At 39.1% G+C, this 26,825-nt stretch overlaps 1 protein-coding gene and 1 long non-coding RNA gene across 2 annotated transcripts in view; one reads left to right on the top strand and one right to left on the bottom strand.

Annotated features, from left to right (window-relative positions):
- Positions 1–15,678, top strand: part of LOC123987483 — a 44,796-nt gene extending 29,118 nt beyond the window's left edge. The window contains exons 3-4 of the long non-coding RNA XR_006829139.1: positions 14,310–14,452; positions 15,618–15,678. This is a non-coding gene — a long non-coding RNA (uncharacterized LOC123987483). The remainder of the gene's footprint in view (positions 1–14,309; positions 14,453–15,617) is intronic.
- The window catches only part of LOC123987480 (receptor-type tyrosine-protein phosphatase gamma-like), a 323,656-nt gene that overhangs the window by 50,107 nt on the left and 246,724 nt on the right, over positions 1–26,825 (bottom strand). The window lies entirely within an intron of this gene.

Raw genomic sequence — 26,825 nt, 5'->3', positions numbered from 1 at the left:
GGAACACCTGTTCAATTTCTCATTAATGCAATTATCTAATCAACCAATCACATGGCAGTTGCTTCAATGCATTTAGGGGTGTGGTCCTGGTCAAGACAATCTCCTGAACTCCAAACTGAATGTCAGAATGGGAAAGAAAGGTGATTTAAGCAATTTTGAGCGTTGCATGGTTGTTGGTGCCAGACGGGCACCGGGGTGACGTGTGTGAGAGAGATTGGAGCTGCGTATGGTCACGCCCCCTTGTTAGTGGTGAATGGCTACCGGTGTGGGAAGTCTGGGGGCAGGTGCTCCTTTAAGGCAAGGCGAGTTTATTTGTATAGCACAATTTAACAACAAGGTGGTTTACTTAAAACATAAAAGCAACAGGAAAATATGTAAAAGTTTAAAAGCAGCATAAAATATAATAAAAGTTAGTGTTACAATCAGGGTTAAAAGAGAAATGGAAAATAATAAAGCTAAAAAAGAAAAAACAGGACAGTAAAAGTTACAGTGCAGTTTAAGTTATCAATAAAAAGAAAAATCTTAAATATTTAATTAAAAGCAATGGTAAAAAAAAGTCTTCAGGCATTTCAGCAGACCTGCAGTTACCTGTGAGTTTGTTCCAAATATACGGAGCATGATAACTGAAAGCTGCTTCTCCTTGTTTAGTTTTGACTCTGGGGACAGAAAGCAGACCTGCCCCAGACGACCTGAGAGGTCTGGATGGTTCATAACGAAGCAGAAGATCAGAAATGTATTTTGGCCCTAAACCATTTAGTGCTTTATAAACTAACAGCAGGATTTTGAAATCAATTCTCTGACAGACAGGAAGCCAATGTAAAGACCTCAGAACTGGAGTGATGCGATCCACCTTTTTGGTCTTAGTGAGGACTCGAGCAGCAGCGTTCTGAATCAGCTGCAGCTGTCTGATGGATTTCTTAGGGAGCCCTGTAAGGACACTGTTATAGTAGTCAAGTCGATTCAAGATAAATGCATGGATAAGCTTTTACCAGGTCCTGCTGAGACACAAGTCCTTTAATCCTTGATATATTCTTCAGGTGGTAGTAGGCTGACTTTGTAATTGTCTTAATGTGGCTGCTTAAATTCAGGTCTGAGTCCATGACTACACCAAGATTTCTGGCTTGGTTTTGTGGTCCTTAACATTACAGATTGAGGCTGTGCACTGACTTTCAATCGTTCTTCCTTGGCTCCAAAAACAATAACTTCAGTTTTATCTTTGTTTAATAGGAGAAAATTCTGGCACATCCAACCGTTGACCTGTTCAATACAGTTACTCAGCACTTGTATGGGATCATAGTCCCCTGGAAAGAGAATAAGACTTGATCAACTGATTGTGGACTGTAAAGTGGCCAACATTTCTTCTTCTTTTTCTTTTTTTTAAATTGCTGCTGTTGGTCTGAAATAAGAGTGAACAAATCCTATATGTGGGTGTCAACTTGGACAGAGCCATGTTTATTGTTCATTGTTCATTTTGTGTCTACCACAACATATTCAGTGCGTGAAAAAATGTGTGGGTTTGGTGTTGTCATATATTTCCTAAAGCCACAGCAAGTGTGGGCATCTTCTCCACAAGCCCTTGTGTGCGCGCTCAGTACCATTGATTGTGCAAGTGATGTTAATAGAGTTGGTTTAGATTCAAGTAGTTCGACTTTTCCTGTCAATATTTTTTCCAGTCGGTTTCCCACCTCTCGATTTTATGTCCAGCATTTTTCCAACCTGATGGTACTCACCCAAATGGCACAGGCTGCCTTGCACTGATATTCCTGCATCGCATTTCTTCACCTGCGACCTCATTTATAAAACAGTGCGATTCATACTAAAACATCAAACATCAAACTACAAATTGACTCCGCAACCATCACTCCAACCAAGGTGGTGAGAAACTTGGGTGTCATGATTGATGACCAACTGTCCTTTTCAGACCATGTTGCTGCTGTCTCTCCGTCATGCCGCTTTGCTCTGTACAACATAAGGAAAATCAGGCCCTACCACACTCAGTACGCCACCCAGCTTCTGGTAAAGGCCATGGTTATCTCTCGCATCGATTATTGCAATGACCTCCTAGCAGGTCTTCCAGCTTGTGCGGTGAAACCCTTACAAATGGTTCAGAACGCAGCAGCGCGTCTGGTTTTTGATCAGCCCAAAAGGACTCATGTCACTGCGTTAGTGACCTCCACTGGCTCCCCGTGGCCTCCAGAATCAAATTCAAGTCACTAATGCTCACTAATTCCTTCTCAGCCGCTACGCTCCTCCACCTCTAACTCCTAACCTCTAACATGCACTTCCTGTGCTCTTCTTCTTCTATCCCCTACAATAATCTTGTATTGATTGCACTTTTTGGCTAACTCTTACTTCCTTCCCTAGGTATTTACCCCATTGATGTGATATGTACTATGAGCTCTTACTAGTATTTATTGCTGCTCTTATTAGTATGTATTGTCAGTTGTATAGCTGTATTTGATGCTCTGTTGATGCTTGTATGTTGTTCCTCAAATGTAAGTCGCTTTGGATAAAAGCGTCTGCCAAATGAGTAAATGTAATGTAAATGTAAAAAGTGTATGTGCACACAAAAAACAAAAATGGGGTATGCCAGAAAAATTTATATAAAATCTTTTTTCCGTAATATTTGAAAAGTGTCAGGTACTGTATATCATAGGGCTGCTTGAGTAACCACTAGCATAATAAGGCTTGTTACTCAGAAAGAAAGCACGTTTGAGACCATTCATCTCAGCCACCAAAGCAGTGGTTGAAAAAATATCAGTGTTTGGGATCATTTTGAAAACACACAAGAATGTAAGCAACAACAGAAGGTAATTTCAGTGTCATCTGGAAGTTCTGTTTGTATATTTGAACTGAAAGAGAAAAACTATGTCTCCCTATGCTACAAAGTGGGTTCATAACTTACTGTTCCCTATTAGGGATTTACATTCATTGTAAAGTTTCCATACCACGCAAGAAGTATTGCGACGTTCATCACACGGTTATCATATTGTTGTGCAAGGTACGAACAGAAGACGTGTTTTTTAGCGATTCTGGTAATCAGTGTTTCGAATATGTATGGCTCATGCTGCAGCAGTGACTGGAAAACGTTTTTATGGTTGTTTTGATCATTTCAACCCATTCTGAAGACTTACTAACATGTAGTTCACTGTAACTGACAGAAATTCTGAATTATCACAGATGTTAGTAAAACAAAAAGGTGCACAATGGCTTGACATTATGACTATTATTATTCACTGTTTTAAATCAGCAGTAGTGGTGCTGCATGCTAAGACTTGACCATGTACTACGCTGAGTGTTAGAGAGAGAGAGTGCGTTTGAGATATGTATGACTGCTTTGGCTTACCCACACCCACTGACAGACGCAAAGGAGTTGGGAGTTATGGAGCAGTGAGGTCGACCGTTCAACACATCTTACCCCTCCTTCTCCACACACACACACACACACAGGACAACAAAGCTGTGCTGAGAGGTCCCAGTGAGGATTTGTTCTTGAGTAAGGTGCCAGATTGTTAGATGATGAATGAGAGCAGGGAGTCAGGCCCTTCAAATGGCCCATAAGCTGCCTGCATTGATTTTTGGTTCCTTGTGAACAGTCTCTGGGGAAAACACGGCTTTCACCTACAGTTCCTGATGTACTTCCATTCAAAACTGACACTCTCACTCTAATGCACATAAAGTGGGCTACATGTGTGAGCTGACTAATGGTAATTTTACGGTCAACCTCTTGGTGCCTGGAAGCCAGCAGAGGGGTTTGTGAGCAGCTGTAACCTAATCAAAGTACTTACATTGAAAAGAAATTTAAGTAATTGGTCATTCCTTTGCAATATCAGCGCACAGCAGAGCTACGCCTCTGCCATTATGGACTGAAGGCGACCCGGCAACTCATTGCTCTCTACCACAGTATCAGCTATTCTGTTTCAACAAAATGTGCATGCACACTCAAATTCAACTGTGGTGTTGTGTTGGTAGATGCAGTGACTTAATCCAGCAGTTAAATTAATATATTAGTATAAATAATTCATGTAATTTGTTAAGCTATGTGAAGAGGAACAGTCTGCTAATTTATACAGTGTAAAATGCCATAAGCTTAAGATAATATAGGTGAGTAACAAAAAATAAACCTTGTCAGGTATGACTGAGCTGAATTTTGCTGGTTGGATGATAATGTTACATTGACTGCATTTAGCCAATATGCTACATTGGCATTAGCTCACCTGCCACTTTATAGTAACTATCTGTGTATCTTTCACTGGATGCTTAATAATGTGAGCACGGCTAAAATTATTGGATGATAACGAAAATGGTTAATGAGCAAGACTGAATATTATAATTGAGATTGTTGCCACACTTATAATAGCTCTATTATTAGTGAACGGGTCATCCACTGTGGTGTTTTCCTGCAACTAATATTACATTATTGTATCCTACGTAGGTCATGTAAGTTACAGCAACTGAGACCGGTGAGAAGCTTAGTATCAGTAAAACTACAATAAATCTAAATTAAAATCTAAATGTTACAAAACAACCATCGGTGGGCCTGTGCAAAGGTGGTTGGCTGCCCCTGCCTTGCATCACTATAGGCTAGTAAAAACAAATTGCTCCACATTTGCTTTGTATTATTATATAATTTCTTTGTAAGCTTAACATAAGCACTGACATAATATGGTAAACAGGATAGTTATATGAGCCAGGAGCCAGTCATTTTATGGTCTGGACTCCATGTCGTTAGTTGCGGTGTTGTGTGTACATTACAAAATCAGCAGGCAAGAGGCTGGAGCGTGTGCATGCAGTCACAGCGAATGGATTTCTTGGAAAATCTGACCAGGAGTCTTCACCTAGGAATAGGCATACTGGCCATTGGCGGTAACAGAAAACCCACCAGCGGTTTACTTTTATGTAAGGTTACAAACCCCTTCACAAACAGGCAATAAAAAAGTGATTCATTTTATTGAGAAAAACTACATATAGCCCCTTTAACCCCTTAACACCTGAATTTTTTTACAATCCAAAAATAAAAAAAATAATTTGTGTTTTCATTTGCTTTCAAGCTGATGTTAAGTAATTAAGTGAAGATCATTTAATTTGTTAATTTGTCTACAGAACATAGAAAAGATATAAATTCAAGTATGTGTACGTATGATGCAAATTAGCGACAACAGGCATAAACAAGAAACCAGGGCTTGCAAAAGGTTCCTAGGTATGTATCGAATATGCACCAACAGGCATTGGGGAAATCCATGTGCTATCTTGGCTTGCAGTCTGCTAGGAAGCGGTATGATGCAAATTCGCGACAATCGGCGTCAAAGGGTTAAGGTTCATAACCAGCACAAACAGACAGACAAAAACAAGCACACATATATAGAAACCACAGACAGAGCAGACTAGGATAACTAAAACAGAACAATCATGATCAAAAAATATCAAAACGGGCAGAGATCACAAACTAACACTTAGCTAACACTAACGTAAAACTAACTCCCTATTCCTTGCAGCCTTCCACTCACCAGTCTGACAATTTCAGGTTCGCTCACTTTCAGTTTTAACACAGATTAAAATAAAAAGCATTTACTTTCCACTACAACGTTTCGGCGTAATATGATGTCAACTCAGCAAGTCGTTTACCAAAATTTTTGCAGACTTTCCTAGTTCGACTTCAGAGGGCATTTCACTTCAGTTGGCAACCAATTTATTTAATTATTCTGACACCACATGAATGCATGTGTAGGTTCTCTTTATATGCACAGGGCTGTGAGCTGCACCAGCATGCAACTTGTCTTGGAAAATATGGTGATATGAGGTACTGATTGTGATTGGTTTTTTAAAAAATGGTTGTAAAAATAAGATAATCAAGATACACTTGGACGGGCAGGTCTGCTGAGGTCCTCATTGATTACTGTACAAAAACACATGAGATGGACTGATAGCTTTAAAGTAACCTCTGAATGCTGCTGACTGTAACTTGCTAACTGCTGTTCGCTAGGTACCTGAGTTAACCGAAAAGCTAGCAGACTGAGGGAGTGGTGGTGTTTACACTGCTGGCACAGGAGCTTTGGACTGCTGAGAGAAGGCGGTTATCAGGTCCAGGCTCCGAGATCCCAGTCCAGGCAAAGTCAGCTAGCCTCTAGCTGCATGGCTAACTGAGCAAACTAGCTAATGGTAGCTACCTTTAGCAGTAGTTAACGGTTTCTTTAGCAACAAGTAAAGCCATGTGTCCATTAAAAAACAAACTAAATTTCCTTCACAACCAAAAAAAAAAGCACTTTACCTCCAACCTCCAAAATCCTGAAGGCTAGCCATGAGCAGAGTAGTCACGCATAGCCAGGCCTATCTCCACACTTTCGTTTAGCGCTGGACAAAACACTATGAGCACAGCAATCGAATTACTGAGCCTGAGCGGATGGATAGTGGTGTACTTTGTGGGGGTGCTGTTCCTGAAGCGGATTATGAGCAGATTACCATATAAGGACATCCCTGCCAAACTGACATCAATTTAGCACAAAAGGATGCAAAAACATTTGAAACCTAATAAACCCAGGAGGAACAACATACAAGCTCACAGGGATTACCTTTACATACATTTACCTCACTATTTGAAACTTTGGCCACATTTATTATGAACATCCAACACTGTAAATTAGAATTATTGTAAATTACATGAGACTACCTTGTTCTTGAGCTGAAAAATACAGAATTAGTATTTTTAAGATTTAAAATGTTTTATACCTCAGTGTGTTTACATGTATGGATAAGAAAAAATCTGGATAATAGTCAAAAATTATATAAAAAATAAAACATGTGTTGCCATAAAGATTTTGCCCCAAAATCCTGATATTTTCAACCATGCAAGTGATATTTAAATATCATCACTGAAAACATTATTCATGTTATATCAGAAAACATTGAAAAAAATTATGAAAATTGTCGTAAATGTTACTTTTAAACCTACAGTATGGAGCAAATATTTTGACAATCAGATTATGAGTTTGATTTAGGATTTAGTAAATGTTGTACATCTTAGTAATCATTTGGTGAACATTTGGTGACAGTCCTTCACTGGCAGCTGAAATGCTGCCTAACATATTGCCATTTGGAAATTCAATTTCTCCAGATGGAGATGCTATTCAGCATCCAACTGTGGTGTGATGCACTCCAGATCCACTTGCAAACAGTTCATGGGAGGTCTGGATTGGCTAACAGTGAGTGTATAGGAAAGATGGTCCTCTCTTGTGACAGCCAAATTGTTTCTCTACATAGAGTCAGTCTGTCTGTAATGAAACAGAATAAAGATCTCAACCTTGGGTTACCTTACAAATGTATGCATCCTCATAAACTCTAAAAGCGATGTCAGTCAGTCGACAAGCAGGCAGAGAGGAGAGAGTCTTACCTACAGTTTTGGAGAGTCCCTAACCGTCACCTTTGGCTTACTTGTTTCTAATAAAGACCAGTTTTTAATGATATCCCACTAACTCTGTCTTCTGTCCATAACATTAACCATGGGTTTAGCTTGCATATAGAGGATGACATACCAGAAAGAAATAAAAAAGCCAAACATTGGGATGGAACATTCACAATTAATTCAGCAAGGGTTTTTATGGTGTATATTCTCTCCCATGTATGGTGAGTAGTGAAGAGTCAATAAGTAAATTATATCTGTCATAGTCCTTGTATCTCCAATTTTGATGATTTTCATGCTTTCAAATATTTCAAAGAAAGAAATGCTTCTTTGAGGCTGATGGAATTCCATTCCAACTCTTGTGCTGATCTATCAGTTAACCAATCTGTGTTATTTTCTGGAGATGTCTGTCTTTTTTGCCAAATTTGATAGGCACACATTATTTAGGAAAATGAAGAAGGAGATTATGGGGTTTTAGTCAAAATGAGAACTCCCAGTAAAATTTGACAGATGGGATTTAAAACAAAATCAGAATATTGCTATGTTTGGGAAGTAAAATGGGAACAAGGAAATATGGAATACAAAAATAATGAAATCCCCGCAACCCTGTATGCAGGATGAGCGGTTGACGATGGATGGATAGATGGAAAATAATGAAATATGGAAAATACATAATTAGTAGTGAGGAAAACCAACAGCAAGTGCATAAAAATGTCTTTTCAGGAGTTATTTTAAAAGATAGTGAATAATGAATAACTGCTTAAGTTCATCAAACATATTATTCTAGTTTGAGAGTACTGGCACTCAATCACGTTTAAGCCCTCCTTGGAGACTAAACTTCCTTGAGTAGCAGGAAGTGTCTCTGGAGGGGCACCTGCATATATGTGATAAAAATTACTGTGGAGCATCTTATTGTCTAGACAATCTGACTAACTCCTTCCCAGGGTGCCTCCCCTCCACAGACCGAATGTTTTATCACTGGCAGATGGCAGATCCTCAGAGAGGAAATTACTTACACGACGGCTAACCTGAGCTGGGTTAAGATGCAAAGACAATAGGATCCACCAGCTGGTTAACACACCGGAGACTCCACTAACAAAGTTTGCGTGCTAGCAGAGATTTCTAATTGATTTTTTTTCCCTCTGGCACACCAGCTGCTGGTGCCAGATTAGCTAAACTGAGTGTCAGCCTCCATCTGAGAAAGAAATCTCAAGATATTATGGTCAGCTGCTTTCCCAGAGCTACACAAAGGGATACTGTAAGGTCAGCCATGAACATTACAGCATAGTGCTGTGAGGAATTTTTAGGAAAGCAGGAAAAGCTCCACAACGATTGAAAAATGTAAGGTTATTAAGTTCAGTCAGGAGAGACTTTCTTTTCACATTCTGAGTTAAGGTTTTTTTTCACGTGCACAATAAAGACTAGAAATGTGTTTGACCTTTTGTGATTTGACCCCACTGTGATGTCATCATATTTTAAGGTGTTGGTGAAGTTGTGTGTAGTATAGCATACCCCCTGCTGGAGTCTAGCCAGCTTGCGGTGGTGGTGATGGGATGAAGAGAATGCTTACGATAACTGGATGTGATGTGGAGTGGACTCTCACGAGCTCATGAATTGGAGGTGAATGGGGTGAGGAGGGTCCTTGTCAGAATGAAATACTTATTTAGATCACAAATGGCCTGTAATGTCCAGAAGCATGTCATTTGCTGGCAGTGATCTGAATTAAGATGACCAGATACCGTGAATGAAATACCAAGGTCGACTATGAGTGAAAATACAGGAAAAGAAAATCAGAACAGTGAGCAGTAGAAAACTGTGAAACTAAAACACTGCCACCAGTATATACATTATTAAACCATAGACATGGACTGTAGTGACTAGGTAGAAATGGCTTAGTTCCCCCCAAAACCCACGGAAACCTGCATCTGTGAGATCTTCGTGGCAGAAGAATATACCAGCTCATCGTAGGAAAATTATCACAAAAACTGTTTGTGATTTCTGATTTTTTGAGACCTAAACATACTGAATGAGGTCAAATGACCATGACTAGCTTGATGAGGTCCCCAATTACTTTAACTGGTTGATGACTGATTTACTTTATTTTCATTTGTTATTGTTTCCAGAAGAGGACAGGACTTGACACAGATAACTGGGAAGAACCGTTCATATGTCTGGATTAGTCATCTGAATTCTATAGACATATTTCAGTTAAACTGAAACTGATAGGAAGTGTAGAATTTGTATTTCATAATGTGGTACAAGAACCGGGGAAATGTGAGAAGATGTAAAACGATAGGTGTCATGCTAGATATAAGCAAATACCCTTATCGGACAGGGGTTTTTTAATACAGACCTTTCTCTAACAAATATGCCTTCAAATAAATGCCCATTACCCTTGTAGTCAGAGGTGTAAGAATTACTCAGATATTTCACCAAAGTAATAGTAACAATAGCACGGTGTAGTAATCCTATATTATATACAAATTAAAGCCCCGCATTCAAGATTCACCCAAGCAAAAGTGCACAAGTACTAGCATCAAAATAAACCATAAGTATCAAAAGAAAAAGCACTCTTCATGCAAAATGGCCCATTCAAAATTATAAATTATAACCACTGATGCATTCATCAGCTTATCACCTCAATGTTACAACAGGTAAATATGGAGCCAATCTAACCACCCTATATACTGTCGATTTATAATTATATATCATGTTTTAATTGTTGATAATACTTGTGTATTGACCAGAATCTACAAAGTAACTCGTAACTGGTTTCTAAGAATTAATCAAGTGGAGTAAAAAATACAATATTCCTCTCTGATGCAGAAGCACAAAGTACAAGTACAGTAGTTGCAACTGAAACTATATTTGAGCCTCACTAAAAATTCAAGTGTTCAAGTGTATTTCCACTTTCAGTTCTCTCAATTTAGTTTCAGTCCACAAGAGTCCTTGAGGAAGAGCAATCGAATGCAGATGCACAGAGCGCTTTTTGGGCCAATCAGCACGTTTGTTTTTGACCATTTCCTGTATTCCACACCGGCAGCCTGTTGCCCCAGCTGTATTATCTCCTAAAGCCCACACTAGAGGTTAAGTAACTACTAGTTTGTGTGTAAATAAATCAGCTACTATTATGGGTTGCACCACAATTACTAGTTTAATTTAGGCTTAAAGTCGTAACTATGGCAAGTGGCAGTGTGCATTAGCTTAGACAGTTCAATAGCAATATCTACCTAGCTATAAATAGTTTGAAGTAGTCCTAATATATTACTCTGGACACCTGTACTTCTGATTTCTGGCCCCTTACACAATATACCATTTGACATTTGCACTAAAGTGTATGTAAAAGTGTTTAATGTTACTGTATGTGTTATTGAACTCCTCAACCATCACTCAAGCAGGGTGGTGAGAAACTTGGGTGTCATGATTGATGACAAGCTGTTCTTTTCAGACCACGTTGCTACTGTCTCTCCGTCATGCCGCTTTGCTCTATACAACATAAGAAAAACCAGGCCCTACCACACTCAGTATGTCACCTAGCTGCTGGTACAGGCCATGGTTATCTCTCGCCTCGACTATTGTAATAATGCCCTCCTAGCAGGTCTTCCAGCTTGTGCGGTGAAACCCTTACAAATGGTTCCGAACGCAGCAGCGCGTCTGGTTTTTGATCAGCCCAAAAGGACTCATGTCACTCCATTACTCAGTGATCTCCACTGGCTCCCTGTGGCCTCCAGAATCAAATTCAAGTCACTAATGTTCGCATACATTTACATTTAGCTGACGCTTTTATCCAAAGCGACTTACAATTGCCACTACGCTCCTCCAACGAACGCCGCCTGGCTCTGCCATCCCTTCACACAAAACAATCCCAGTCCCTGTTCTCATCTGTGACACCACGATGGTGGAACGAGCTACCACACGCCATCAGAGCAGGGGCGTCCCTCTCTAACTTCAAGAAGCTCTTGAAAACTCATCTCTTCCGAGAACACTTCCTCACAACACCTCTAACTCCTAACCTCTAACATGCACTTCCTGTGCTCTTCTTCTATCCCCTTACAATTATCCTGTATTGATTGCACTTTTTGTTAACTCTTACTGCTTTCCCTAGATATTTACCCCATTGATGCGATTTCTGCTATTAGCTCTTACTAGTATTTATTAGTGCTCTTGACAGCTGTATTTGATGCTTTGTTTATGCTATGTTTGTTGTTCCTCAAATGTAAGTCGCTTTGGATAAAAGCCAAATGCGTATATGTAAATGTAATGATAATGATGAGTGGAATTTATTTTAACTTACGGTAATGTATTGTTTTACAACTCATGGTTGAAAAATTGTGTTTTACTTGTGCTATACAGGACTCCCTTGTAAAAGAGACTGTGTTTAAACTTTTCCTGTTTAAATAAACATTTATATATATATATATATATATATAATTGCAATGTTCAGTTCTATAGGATATAAGAGCATGTGAGACTAGCCGTGTTTCCATCTAACGTTTTTTTTATGCGCATTTTGAAGTATCGCATTAGAAAATGTTGATGGAAACTCTTATTCTTAATTTCACAAAAAAGTGTTTATGCTCGCTTGAGGTGGGTTTTGCTTTTGTCGAAAAAGAGTAAATTCGCTAAATGGGAGATGGAAACACTTTGTTCTGACATAGCAAACTTGTAACTCATGACTGATCAACTGTTTCTGCTGTCGGCGTCTTACCCGGTGGTGCAGAGTTCTGCATGCTTGCTGACCTCTCCATTTTTCTAAGATCAATGGCCATCAGGTTCATGTGACAGGTTTTGTTTCTGGTTTGGAACCCATACCTCATGTTTATTACAGCCATGTGTAACGTCAACTACTGACGTCAACTCATTACACAGTCCTTGACAGAGAGAATTAATTTCAGTTTTGCTATAGTCCTCAGATGAAAAAAACTACCTTTGACTACAAAATTGATATATTTGTTAAATTTAATGCTGAATCAAAGATAACACCTACATTTCTTGCAAAGGGTTGCACATTTGTGGACAAGCGGCCCAGATTTTTCATCCGCTACAGAGATTAGGCTTTGGTTTACGTAGTGTCTTGGCACAGGTAGCACAACAATGCTAGCCTCTACTGCAGGGGTAGGCAAATAAGTCTGGCATCGGGCCAAATTCTGTTCAACTCATTAGATGAGCCAGGACATCATCAATTGACCATTTATATTATATATACATATATAATTATAGTTGGTAGTGCACAGGACTCCCATTCGGAGGATTGTGTGTTCAATCCTTGCTTTCTGCTAGTATTTTTTTATTACGTTTAACTCTTAAAAAAGAAAAAGAAAAACCCTGCTGGTCAGATTTGAAATACAATAACATTATATAAATCATATACTAACAGTAGGCCTATAGGCACTATAGGCTATAATGACACAGAAAATGCCAAATAAAGAACCAGTCAGCGTGGGGCATGCTAAACACGCCGCTGCTTAAACGTTTCTGAGACGCAGAGCTGAGGATGGATCCAAACCGCGGCCCACACGCCGCCTGCGAGTCCGGCATTTTGCTAAATTTGTATGTTGTTTGTCAAAATACTTATTACATTTTGTAAAGCTGTGTTGAAGGAGATGGACCTCGCAGCCTGAACTTGCCAAGAAGTGGGAGAATTTTATAAAGTTATATCAAGTTTGGATTTATTGTATTTAACTCAAGCCCCAGATAATGAAAGCATAGGTCAAAGATTGGCTACTGTTCTTTGAGTATTTTGCTTTTGTTGTGTTTAGCATTTGAAACGAACAATACACAAATTGTGCACTACAGATGTTTTATATAAATTGCAAGGTGTGCAAGAGCCCACCAACAGGCAGTCTAGGGGAGCCCACAGCTGAAACACAGCAGTTCTCCCAAATGGATGAGGCAATAGGTGCCAGGCCAACTATATAGCCTCCATGCCTCATTGCCTCAGCCTGGGGAGAGAACCCTTCTATGACCGTCCCCTGACTCAGTGCCATCTGAGCCAGAGAGTCAGGCAGAGCCAGGGAGTGTGTCAGGGGTAGAGGAGCCAGGGCCACCGCCTAAAAGGCAACAGTGTGACCCCATCCTGGAGCTGCTGGAGAGGGCAGAGGAGAGCATCAGGCAAGAGAGAGGCTTTTAAATCTTTTAGAGAAAATTGTGGAGAAGATGTAAAAACTAAAATTACAGAGACAAAAAAGAAATCTATGTCGTGTTTTATAATAAAAAAAAAACACTTATGAAGACTGACGGAAGAAAATTTATATCTACAAAGCAATTTCTAACTTAAACTTTCCAATGGGTTTAACAACAAGTTAAATAACATTGTCATGGGTAAATTACTATATATTTAATAACTGATTAGTAATATGGTTATGGAGAAATTACAGGCTATATATTTAAAAACTGATTAGTAATAATGTTATGGATAAATTACTATATATTTAATAACTGATTAGTAATAATGTTATGGATAAATAAATAAAATAAATAAATAAAGAGCAGCAGCAATGTGCCCACACAGCTGCCCATTACACTGCAGGTCTGGCTGACCACCTCCATCATCTGGTCCCAGTGCCTCTTCCACAGACTCCAGCATTTCTCTATCTCTGAGGCAGAAAAAAGGCACAACTAGCAATGACTTTAACTGCAAAAGCAGGGTGCACTTCCAGAGCCTTCAAAAATTCATAATGCCAAATGCCCGTTCAGCCACAGGACAGGCTGTTGCATGGTGCCTGTTGAACCTTGCTGCTGCATCCCTCACTGGCTCCCTGTAAGGTTTAATGAGCGTACAAAGGACTATTTTACAGAACACTGGAATCATGGACTGAGCCTGGGTAGTCAACATATATCAAGAAGGAACTGACACTGGTGGTCACACACTGCTTGCAACTGCATAAAATCAACCAAATTTCTGTTAATGCAGGTCACATTGGCCATCAAATCATAAGATCAAGACAGGAACCTCGCTGTCCAGTGCACAGTACTACAACACACCGCCTGTGAGAGTCTGTGGCAAGCCTACAGAATGGGACATCACCTTGATACTACAACAAAAAAACAAGATAGGTAATGCAAATGACATTGGCAGCAGTTCTGTACTAAAAGGAGAACAGATTTTGACAGAAGTTTGACAGCAGCAATATGATTGGCTGATGGAGATCATGGCAAAAGGCTGGCTGGTTTAACCGGAAGAGTAGTGTCCATAGTCAGCTGATTAAGAAGTGGGGGCAGAGAATAAAATTAGGCATCAGATAGTCTTCCTGAAGTTACACTGAGCTTCATTTAGTTTTCACAGTTTTCAAAACTGTTGAAAACTGATAAACTACTCCAGCGTTTTTATTGTGGTTTATTGTGCAGAGACGTCGCCAATAAATTCTTAAATTTATTCAAGGTACGAAGGTATGTACATTTGTCAAAGTAATTGAAATTTTAGAGGGTTTCCAGACCAAACAGAGCAATCCACTGATGTGGGCGTGGAAGGAAGGCCAGTTTGAGTATGAAATTCATAGTTTGAAGCTTTATCAGATGACAAAACACTTTGTGTAATATAATAAAACCGCAGTTTAAACAGTGGGAAGTAAGACTTTCTCCAGTCTGGATGATTGCTAAACATTAGTGAAAAGAATCTCAAGCTAACCAAAGCTGTTTAATTTTTCAAATAAGTTTTACAAATGGACTTTTATTGGAAAGTTTCTTCCCAGTTTTACGTTGCCCTCTTTTACTCATAATTTAACTGTTTCAACTTCTGGTTTTTCCTTTTTCCTTTTACTGTTTTATTGTGTGTTGTCCTCGCTACTATTCTTGTCTTGTTACTTCAGTATTTAAGCATATTTTATTGTTCCTTGTGTTTTTTTGTGTTTTCTGCTTGGGCGTCTGTGGCTTAGGACGTAGAGTTGTTGAATTGGGAGTAAAAAGATTCTACATAGTATTTGAATGAATAGTGTTAACTAGCATTCAAAAGCAGAACTAAAGCATATTTGCGTTAAAGGGAGTTATTCTGCAGAAGTATTGTTGATATTTGAACTCAACTGCCAAACAAAGACACCCCTCCCATCAGTGCTCCCTCAAAAGCTCTGCCCCCCAACATTCAAATCTGGGATATTTCTCCAGCTTTCACTCCTGCCTGTTCATATAACTTTATACTACAAACATTAACAGCACCTGTTGCTGATTGGCTGAAACAATGCCGGGTGGCAAGGTCTACACAATTTTCTTTGTTTTTCATTTACAGATCCAGGGCTGTGTAGGAACCAGAATGTTTTTTCAGAGCATGCAAAAAACGGAGAGCTAGCACACCATGAGGAAGTATGGGCTGTTTTTAACAAAAAGTCTATTGGATTACAGTCACCTGCTATCTCTTTAAATATTCATTCATAACATTCAGTTCTGATATTGGTGTTAATTCATTGGCCAATATACCATGAGATCCTCCACTTCTACATGCAGTGATTTGCATTTTCATAACATATCACCTGCCAGATTCAGTGGAGGGAGCACCCAATTAAATTCCTCCTGGAGCCGGTGCCAAAAAAAACTTATAACAGTTTTCGGTTGTTCCATCCACGGTACCTACATTTGATCTAGGTCTGTACCACTCGGATTTAAGACAGCTACTTTCTGTTCCCTTCAAAAGGAGGTGGATAAACAGCTAGTATGGTCTTGAACTTCGTCTTTTCCCTTCTACTGTGCCATAGTTAAAAACCCATCAACACACCACGCAGTTTCCTTCCCTAATGTGCCCACCTTTGGCCCTCCACACTATACGTACCATAAATCAACACTGGCAACAAATAACATTACAATCATTCAGTAATGGATTGCAGCTTTCACTGGGGGTATGCACAATCCATTAAAATTCAATTTAGCCTCCACACTTATTTCTCCAAACAAGTAAAAGTGCCAGTCATCATTTTGTGATGCAGGGAGGGACTCAGGCACTTCTGGGCTGGGGAGATTGATGAGAAGAGAGATGAACACTTCATTTTCAACGCCACTGGAGATAGCCAGACCATAATGAGATAAATGGACTGAAAAGAGAGTTTAAAGGAAAGAGAAAGAGCAGAGAGTGCACAGACAGAGTGAGAAAATATAAAGATCGAGTTGAAGGGTGAAGAGTGCTTGAACACGAGGTATGTCTGGTCCTGGTAGAAGGCAGGTGGGGATGGATGAGGGAGAACATGGACATGAACATGAACATGGACTACTACTATTGTCTACAAAGCATGCAGGCTGACATTCAGCAAGGCCAACATTCACCCTGTCTACCTTTTACATTAAATATCACTATATCAATGCATAATTAAAATATTTAACTACAGAATAAAATGTGCAAAGGATATCAATATAATACATATAAATATCACATTTACCAGGTACCCATTTCAATTTCACAAAAATACATTATTTTATGTCTATGTAGAATGCTTATATTTGCATAAATTGCTTATATTTGCATAAATTGAGCCAAAACAACACCATACAACATATTATCACCTTATAATACTGTCACAGGGAACAACTTTAGCAAACAGTTGCCTATTAATGCGCCCATCAAACATTAGCAACATTAGCATTTCTTTGGAGTTTGTGTTCACCTGATGTATTTACGTTTAATTTTCACTCTCTTTTAGCTCTGCTTTGGTCTCCACCAGTTCCTGAGGAAAATATCTGGCCCTTTAGTTGTTAGATGTTCTATAGATTACTAGCTAGTGGCTAACTTCGTCTGCTGTTTGATGCTGGCAGTGTACAGTGAGATTATTAGAGGAAACTACAGAGTTGGGGAGGATTCTTTTTGGGTTTCTAATTACAAGTGACCCTTTTTACATTTCATACAGTCTCATGATCCGATGTTTATATGAAATATTGATTTGTGCAGCTTTATAGCATTATAATCCGTAAGACCTAAATTACATCAACATTTTTGATTGTATTTATTAGTTGAATGTATTTATTTTCTGAAATAGGCTTTCTTTATAGTAGTTTTCATTGTCAGTGGTTAAGTCTGACTTTATGCAGAAGACAAAAGCCATTGCATGCACACATTTAATGTAATGGGAAATGTCAACCAACAGATGAGATGCCACTTTTCCCCTGATATATAGCCACTAGAATATGAGTCACATTCTCTGACCTTGGAGCATTCAAACTTTATGGGTGTAACACATCTTAATACCATTTGCTGAGTTTACATTGCTGAAATGATTTCCCTGCTGTATGCATTTGATTTTTGCAGTAAAGCAGTCCTCCAGCAGAGCACTTTAAAGCATTCTTGTGGTTGTTTCACTGATGTACACGGAGCCGCATTCTCGACTCGCATCTCAAATTGCAAAGCTATTAGCCACAGAGTGCCCAATGTTTATAGCATCAGCTTGTTAGGGCTCTGGCTCCCTTATGCTCCTTTATGCATTTTGTACAGCTTTTATCATCTTAAATTATTCATGTGTGTGTGTGTTGTTCTTCACTGTTTAATATGTAACATCTGCTATGTAGCTGGCTTGGCTTGGAAAAAAGAGATGTCCATCTAAATGCAGTTTAAGTAAAGGTTAAATGAAAGTAAAAGAAAAATATAAATACAACCATGGGTTACTCAACCCCCCACTGAGCCAGCTCAGTAGGAGTGTCGACACTCATACTCACCTCTTTCATCTAACTGCAATAGTGCGTTAAAGTGTGTCTGTCTGTTAATGAGGCTGCATGTTGTTCCTTCCAGATCGATATTCTGGACTGGAGGACGAAGAGAAAACCATGTAATTATTCTATTTTAATTAAAATATGCTATATATTTTTCTCCTAATATTCTGTATATATAATTTGTAAATGCTCAAAAAGGTAAGAGTTAAAGGTCAGGTGAAGTGCTTGGACCCAAAAGACCTTTTTCTATTACATAACCATTTCATAAGAAACAAAGAATATTTACTGAGCATGAAACACATTAAGACATTCGTATTGTCACCATTTGAGTCATTAGATCTACTAAGAAATAAATGAAATAAATGAGCCATCTTGGACACGGTAAACAGTTCTATTAATACATCCGTATGCTCAATCTATAAAACTTTACTAAGAGGACTGGACTTTTGAGATGCTTAATGCAGTATGCATCCAGCTGTTGTTGGTCAAAAACAATATACAATATAACATTAAAGCTTTACTTTTGAAAGAACTTGGCTAGCAGTTTCTCCCTGCTTCCACTCTTTGTGCTAAGCTACATCTACATGGAGTACATCTCTGTAGTGGACACAGAAAGATGAAACTAATATTGATAATATCCTTGGCCTCAGAGTTAGACGATACAGTAAAGTATTTCCCAAAATATTAGAGATTTCATTACATTGTCTCCTTGTCCCTCATTGAACACAAGGTGCATGTTCCACTCTGTGGCCCATAACCCCTCTCTGCTGGAGTCAGAGGAGTGTTAAATGGACTGTTCACTGTGTCTGTGCGATCCTGGCTGGAGATCCCATAGAAACAGTCTGACTCAGCTAACTGAACAGCAGACACCTTCATTATGGGCTGTCAGGAGCACACAGGCAGGAGTCATCCTCAGCCAGCTACACACACACACACGCACCACACACACAAACACACACACAAAGAAAAACAAACTATTGTAGCCTTAGTATTCTCCCATGGCAGCAGCCCCTTCCCTAAATAATATTGTTCTTGGTATTTCTCAAGTAGTGATCACTTGATGCCAAATACCACAAATACAAGCATCCTCACCACCCAGACACACAGACTGTGGGACTGCAGGTCAGACTTGCACGGCCTCTGCAGGTCGCAGGGCACTGCTTCCGCCGGGGGGACTTGGACCCCGATGATACCTGCTTGCAGGCCTAGTTTAGGGATCCAAGCAGCGAATCTGTTGTTTTTGTTCTTATTATTCTTTCTTTCTTTTATTTCTCTGCTTAAACAGTTTGTGCAGCAACAACTACTGGACGACAATTCATCAAAATTGGCAGGTGGATTGCAAATTCCACCCATTACTCAGGCTAAGAAAATGGCACTCAGACCTCATGGTGGCGCTATAACAATCAAGTTTATGTTTTTGTAAACTTTATCTCGAATACAGATTCATTTGAAGTTAAACTTCTTTCATCACTTTAATCTCTGGATTCATTTGCATCCTTTCTCCAATGGTCTTCACTACTAAGTTGATCCATTTGATCTAATTTGGTAATGATGTTGCTTAATACAACAAATGTAAACTTTTCACATACTCTAAGATCCCAAGGTTCAGGTCTAAAGTCACTAGTTGACCAAGATTCAAAGAACGAATGGGTACTCTACCATGGCTACCATGCAATAGATCCCATACCATTGCCAACTGAACACTCAGTTCAGTATGGGGTTCAGTATTGTGCCCGAGGACACTTTGACAAGCAGACAGAAGGAGCTGGTATGTATTATTATACATGTCACTGCTGCTAACTGTAAGTTGTGCTATTAACTAGTGGTCCAATTAGCAAACTGTACTGGACTGGGAGGACCAAACACAACCTCCAAGACCGACAAAGACAAGTTTGACACCACACCAAGGAGGTGAAATACAGTGGCTTCGACAAGGACTCTGAGCATCACCATACAAGACAGCATATTGTGACAAATTATGAACAACAGGGCTCAGAGGTGACAGGCCAAGTGTAGTGCATTGTGTGTCAGCTAGCAATCAGGGAAACACTATGTCAGTAATTGAAATAAGTAACTACACTGCAAGTCAACTCTGTAAAATGTAATATTCAAACAATTATTTATAGATACCATTTTCAAAGATAATTAATTATTTTTATTTTCATGTTCTCCCTTTCCTCTGACTGTATTTACCCCTATACTGCTAGTAAAACTACAGCCCTTGTTTTGTTAAGAGTGTACTTTCATTTTTACCAATTCCTGTCTCTTACCGTACATTCACTTTAGGGACTCCTAACCTCCTTTTGGCAGCTAACCCAATTTAGCGCTCTCGAATCTCCTATTGACAGGTAACCCAGTTTAGTGCTCTTGAATCTCCTGTAAGTACTACATTTAAAACACATAAGAAAGGCTGAAATTCTGTGTATTTTATAGGATACAATCAGCTTTAGAAAAACAGCAGTGCATTGAGGAAGTTTTTTTTTTTTTAAGAAAGTATATTTTACAGAGCCAAATGTTTTAATTTTATTTTTTAACTTTTAAAAAAAAAATTATGTTATGAATTATACCAGGGAATGCTCAGTGAATGGAAGTGAAACAATCTTACATAACTTATTGCCTTAGTTATCAAAAGGAGATCACATAGAATCAGAGTCAGAAACTAATAAATGCCTTATGACAGACCTTTCTTTAAAACTATTTGGTCACATGTTATGTCAAACAGCTTTATTAGAGTGTCTATGTGATCAAATAATATAATCATCATCCCATATGCATCCATGAATTGAGAAAAACTTACCAAGTAAACTGAAGATGTGGGGAGGAGGGGCGCCGTTTCCCAAGCTTTGTCTGAGGGGAGGCCTGCAGTCACAGACTTTGAAAATCCCTGAATTATCCTATTTGCTTACCTTTTTCTGCCTATCATCCCTCTAGGTTTTTTCCTTTCATTTTTCTGGGAAGTTTACCTAAATAAATAAAAGACAGTGTATCTTCTTAGGAAAGATTACACAAAAAAAGTAGTGCAAGGGCATTTCTGTGTTACTGCAAGAACACAGAGACAGCTCATTATAACAGGCACATTGTGCTGTCATATCTGTAACATAGTCATATTCATGTCTTGAGGGCGTTACACCAGTGCATCTGGTAAAATGTACAGCGCTTGTGCAGCATACAAGCTCTGGAACACTAAATCAAAGGGCAAGCAGAAACTGATTTGGACACGTCTTCGCTTCCTGAAAATAAAAGACCTCCTAATGTAACATGTTTACTGCCAGAGCCCTGCACAAAAAGTCCATTAGGAACCATGTAATGGATGGGGGTTATCGTGACACGCTGCCCACCCATAACAGCTGTTTGAATCTGACAATGTCACAGTGTTTCCACATAGGAAACAGAGGAGAAAAAAAGGGACTCTTTGCTGTGATAAGATGGCCTTATCTGAAAACTGATGGCCAGACTTCTGTTTAATTAGTTGGATTTATTCATATGACGCCCATCTCTACAGCATGAATCCTAATGACTTTTAGTGACCCTGACCTTTCTTGCAGCTGCACCATCAAGTATAGTCTTCTTCTTCTGTACACATGGAACATCAGAATCTTAGATTACCATTAAACTTGCAAAAGAACAGTCATTCTCCTCAGAGGATCTCTGTCAATTTGATTGACACCTGAGCTTTGCTTAAGCCATAATTAGATCAAATTTTCAGTTTTGCACATAAGATAACTAATTGGCAAATTCTTGAGCATTTACTGCACATGCTCATTGTCCCCAGAGGATTAACCCTTTTTGATTTTGGTAATCCTGTCCTTTCCCTTTAGCCCCAGTATCACTTTAAATTATGTTCATATTGGACAATTCCGCAATGCACAATCTATGTCCAATGCAAAGGTTCAGTGAAGTGGTGGATATGAATTTAACACATCCAACGTTCACACTGGAGACTGGAGGTTGTTTCCCATCTAAATCCAACAACAATTGTTAACTGTTTGTTTTACCATAACCATATGGCAGAAAAGAGATGGTTTAAAAAACATTGTTGAGTGTTTAAATCCATGAAGCAAGTTTTTGCAACATTGTCTTTAATCAGCGTTCTGGGTAGTAAGAGCTGTACTACACATTTTGTCAAATTCACAACATATTGTATATATCGATTGTTGACTACCTTGATGTTTGCTGAATAGAGTCATGTTTCCCAGAGGAACAATCCATTTTGAATGTCTTGATTCTGAATTACAAACAATCATTTCAGTCCTGATGTTACTTGCACTGTGGTAAATTGAACATTTGGCCATATATTCAGAAATAACTAAATACACCTTTTCCTTACTGTTCAATATCTCATCACAAATGCAGCATATAATGGAAATACACAGCTCCAGTAACCGCCTAACAATTCTTTAGAGCGGATCTCTCTCTGACCACCTGGATTAAATGTATGCTATCCAGCCAGCACTTTAGTGTGTAAAGAAATCTGGGTAGCCACTGGAGCCTTGTGTAACCCTTTGCTTGTTCATCTGAGAACAAGTACAAACTAGCTCATTTTACCAGAGGATGTTCTATATGCCTTGACCCTGACAGTATCATGGCCAATTAGGCCAGCTGATAATTTAACTTAATTAACCATGTATTGGTGCTCTAAGGAGCACTGCTGGACTAGAGAGCAAAAGTTGCAGAGTAGGACAGAGGAAAGAAAATAAGCATTCTTTACTATCAATACTTACAAAACCAACCCACTATATGTTACCTTCATATTCATATCATCAATAATTTTAATTCAAATATTTAAACACAAACGGTTTCTGTAAACAATTAAAAAATTGCATGACTAAGGACACACTTGTAGGTATACTAAGTGACTATAGGCATTATGAATTGATGCTGAATAGAAAGAAATACAGAGATCAAGGTATAGAGCCACTAGCAGACATACAGAATAGCCTAGCAGATGTAGCTGCTACAGCCTTTTACATCTAATCAATTGTTTTCATCTGGAAGGTAACCCTCTGATCTACAGTAGCTCCCTAAATAGTTAGTCAAACTCATGCACAATACATTTGCAAAGACTGGCATTATCTGAAGCCCAACACACTACATTTATTCAAGCTGTTAACCTTGTTCCCCTGAAGCCTGCTTCGGATGCACCCCCTCGCTGGTAATAGGGTATTGACTGAAATCAATTGTTGGCCCATTTACTTAATGAGCTTGACCAACATCTGTGTCAGTGTTGCCACTGTGCGCCACGCTTGAACGGGCAGTTTCTGACACTGGCTAAGGCTGATATTGATGGGATACAGAAACTTTTGAGCTACCATGTATTGTGCTCTATTTGGAGAGAAAAGTCTGCTAACAGTATTTTCAGATTCAGTTGAATATCACACAGTTGAAGGTTATTCTGAGATTTCTGAGCAGGTTGGGTTTCAAAGGCAATGCAAACTTGGCAACAAAGACAAAACACCATCATGACAACATTTGTTTGGGGAATTCATGATCATCAGGCAACACACCATTAATCAAGTGCATTACACGAACTAATATTTCTCAATACTAGTCAGAAGTCTAAGATTAAAGAAAATGATAATGTGATGTCATAACTTAACTTACGTACATAACTTGCACATAATGTAACTTAACCAAGGTAGTTTTGGTGTCTAAACCTAACTACACTGCAACCGTTTCACAATGTTTATTATTGTTTGTATGACTCTGAAGGTCTGGTACGCCTGTTCTGTCATTAAAGTATAAAGACTTGTTCGACTTTGTGGTGTGCAAGAATTTTTTTGTAAAACAAAAAACAAATAGAAACATCATTAAGAAACATGGTATTGTGCAGCAACAAAAGTTGTCTCTGGATCTACTTTCTTCAATACCAAATCACCCAGCAATGCATTATACTACTTCATCCAATATGTGAAAGAGTTGATAGCTTTTAGCGTTGTGCTAATTAGCTTTTTTCATAACCAGAATCCAGAAGGAGTAAAAATTGATGTAAAACCATTTTCAGAGTTCTATTGTCACTTGAAATCCTCAAATGAGTGGAAGACAGAAATCTGCAGTCTCAGGTCATCAAACTGGACTTGGAGCTGTTCTGGTTTTCTTCTTTTTATACCTGTACCCTGTGGCAACATGCCTGCAACCCTACAATAGTAAGGCCACTGTAAGCCACTTTCTACAGATACGAGCTTACTGGAATATATTCATAAGGGCTAAGACAACCAGAACAAGATGTTCTTTTGCAAAATGCAAGATTTATTTTTCAGTGGTAAGTGAAATAACAGTTGAAAATTACTCCCAGTGCCACTAAAATGATGACTAAAACTTTGTATGAAAACGGGGTAAATATAAAGAGCAAGACGAGGAAAAGGTAAGAAAGAGAGACAGAGCGAAAGAGACAGAGCGAAAGGGTGAGAAAGACAGAATGAAGGACTGACTAAGTGCTAAATGGTGTGAATAATTGAGCTAGAGGTGGAAACTTAATGAGGTGAGCAAGAGAGTGATCATGAAGAAGGCCAAGACTCCCAGTGTGGCCCTCCCAGCAGGGCTGGCTAACACTGCCTGGCACATTCTAATAATGACAGAATTCGCACATACACAAGCATGGAGCAAGTGTTACAAACACTGGAAGGAAAGGCTTTCTCAAATTGATTCTTTGAAGAAAAAAGTGCTGATGCAGAATTGGTCACACCGGAGGTACAGCTTTCACACTCAAGTAATATGCGAAAGTTTATTCACACATTATGTAAAGATCCTAATTTATGTTGTGTGCTGTGCTCACACACCTATGTATTTAAGTGAGGAGGACTGACTATATCCAAGAGAAGCAGTATCTAGAGTGTAAAACCTATAAGATTAGTTCAAAGAAAAGCCAATAATTGAATAAGAGACAAAAGGCATACTATATACTCACCCATGATTCTTTTAACAGCTTAGATGTGCTGCGTATGGATTGAAAGCAACCAAATGACATTTGCACTGGTGTGTTCACTGTTACATCGTGCTTGTAAAATATCCACCGTGTCCAAAACCGTGCCTCCAAATAACTAGGTTTGAACTAACTGTGGATGTGGATTTGAAGAATCGTTACACCCCTAATAGGTAGTAGGATGTAATGTGGTAGCGTAATGTTTGGTATAGCACCTACGCAACACTAGCCTGATGCATAGTGCAGTATCTCAGCTGCTGGTTTCACATCAAAATACACTTTACCCCATTCACAGACATTCATAAAAACAGAAATAAACATTCATACACCTTCATAGACAGACGGCAAAGTCATCGGGAGCCATTTGGGGTTCAGTATCTTTCCCAATGGTATTTCAACATGCAAGACCGGGTGAGCCAGGGATCCAATCACGACTTACCTGCAGTTACTTGGAGTGGTCATATTATGCTCATTTAAGGTTCATCGTTTTATTTAGGGGTTGTACCAGAACAGGTTTACATGGTTTCATTTTCAAAAAACACCATATTTTTCTGTCATACTGCACACATTGCTGCAGCTCCTCTTTTCACCCTGTGTGTTGAACGCTTCGTTTTAGCTATGGAGTGATACATCTTACCTCTACAAGATCTTGGTTGGGAGTTAGACATGCGCAGTAGCTAGTTAAAGACTACTAGCCAACTAGAAGCAGACTAGGGCGGGTCCTGAGAAGCCGGTAAACACGGCTTCGGTTAAGCTGTATATGTTCCCCTTACCAACTTAGCAACATGGACTGGATCAAGAGTTTCAGAGTGGTGAGTTATTCATTTGTAACAAATTTGTCTTTCATACATAAAGTCATAACTGAGCTCTGTCTCTACATCACAGTAACATCTTTATGTCCACTGACTGCCTGGAGGGTAGCTAGTGTTTGGAAGGGAGAGGAGAGGTGTGTGCTGCAGCTCAGTGTTTTTCCACCGGCGTTTTTGAGGGCGTGTCGGACTAGCCGCTAGGCGAGCGTTATGACGCATGTTTTCTTATGACGTCGGCACAAAGTGGAAGAAAGGGCTGGACTACAAACGAGCTGTTTTCAGGCATTTCAGAGCAGAGTTTTCTGTGGGACATGGGAACTCCCTTTGGGCTGGACTTTGGGCTTTTTCACTTTGCAAACCTGTTACATGCACAAAAACATATATAACTCAGTAAAAGAGAGGGAAAAGCCAAAAAGCATAATATGACCTCTTTAACACTACTCTTCAATCTACTTTGACATGAGTAAAACATCCTAAGCATGGCAGACATATAATGGGTATGAATGGATGTATCAGGTTAGACGATGGGTTTTACACATTCCACATTGTTATCTCCATGTAGTTCTTGATACTGTAGCTGTTGTATAGCATATGTAATGCTTTATGAAATGTTCTTCATCTTACAGTTGACAGTGCACTAAACTGGGTTTTGAAGACTGTGTTACAAAGATGACAGACAAAACATCTGTTACTATCAGAAAAGCTAAGAGCTCAGAAGAGCTCACCAAGTGGGAAGTTCTGGTCAGCAAACTGATTCGAACGCGGAAGTCCCTTAAACCTGCATTTTATCCGATGGCCAGCAGGGGGCGACTCTCCTGGTTGGAAAAAGAAGTCCGGCTCCATTAGAAATAATGGTCAAATGACTCTACTTCTCAGCTGATTTATTACCTCAGTAAACACTTTCCTAATGAGTTTATGGTCTCAATCACTAGTTTCATGTCTTCTTCAATACAACATGATGTGCATTTAGTAAATTATGGTCCCATTTAGAGGAAAATAGACAATAAAGCAGAGGTTGCTCCAGGGCGTGATTATCTATGATTGACAAGTCGTTACCATGGCGACACACGGCTGTTAGCTC

This window comes from Micropterus dolomieu, linkage group LG18, assembly GCF_021292245.1.
Source record: "Micropterus dolomieu isolate WLL.071019.BEF.003 ecotype Adirondacks linkage group LG18, ASM2129224v1, whole genome shotgun sequence".
Taxonomy (NCBI): domain Eukaryota; kingdom Metazoa; phylum Chordata; class Actinopteri; order Centrarchiformes; family Centrarchidae; genus Micropterus; species Micropterus dolomieu.
Note: the sequence above shows the minus strand (reverse complement) of the source record. Positions and strands in the feature narration are given on the sequence as shown.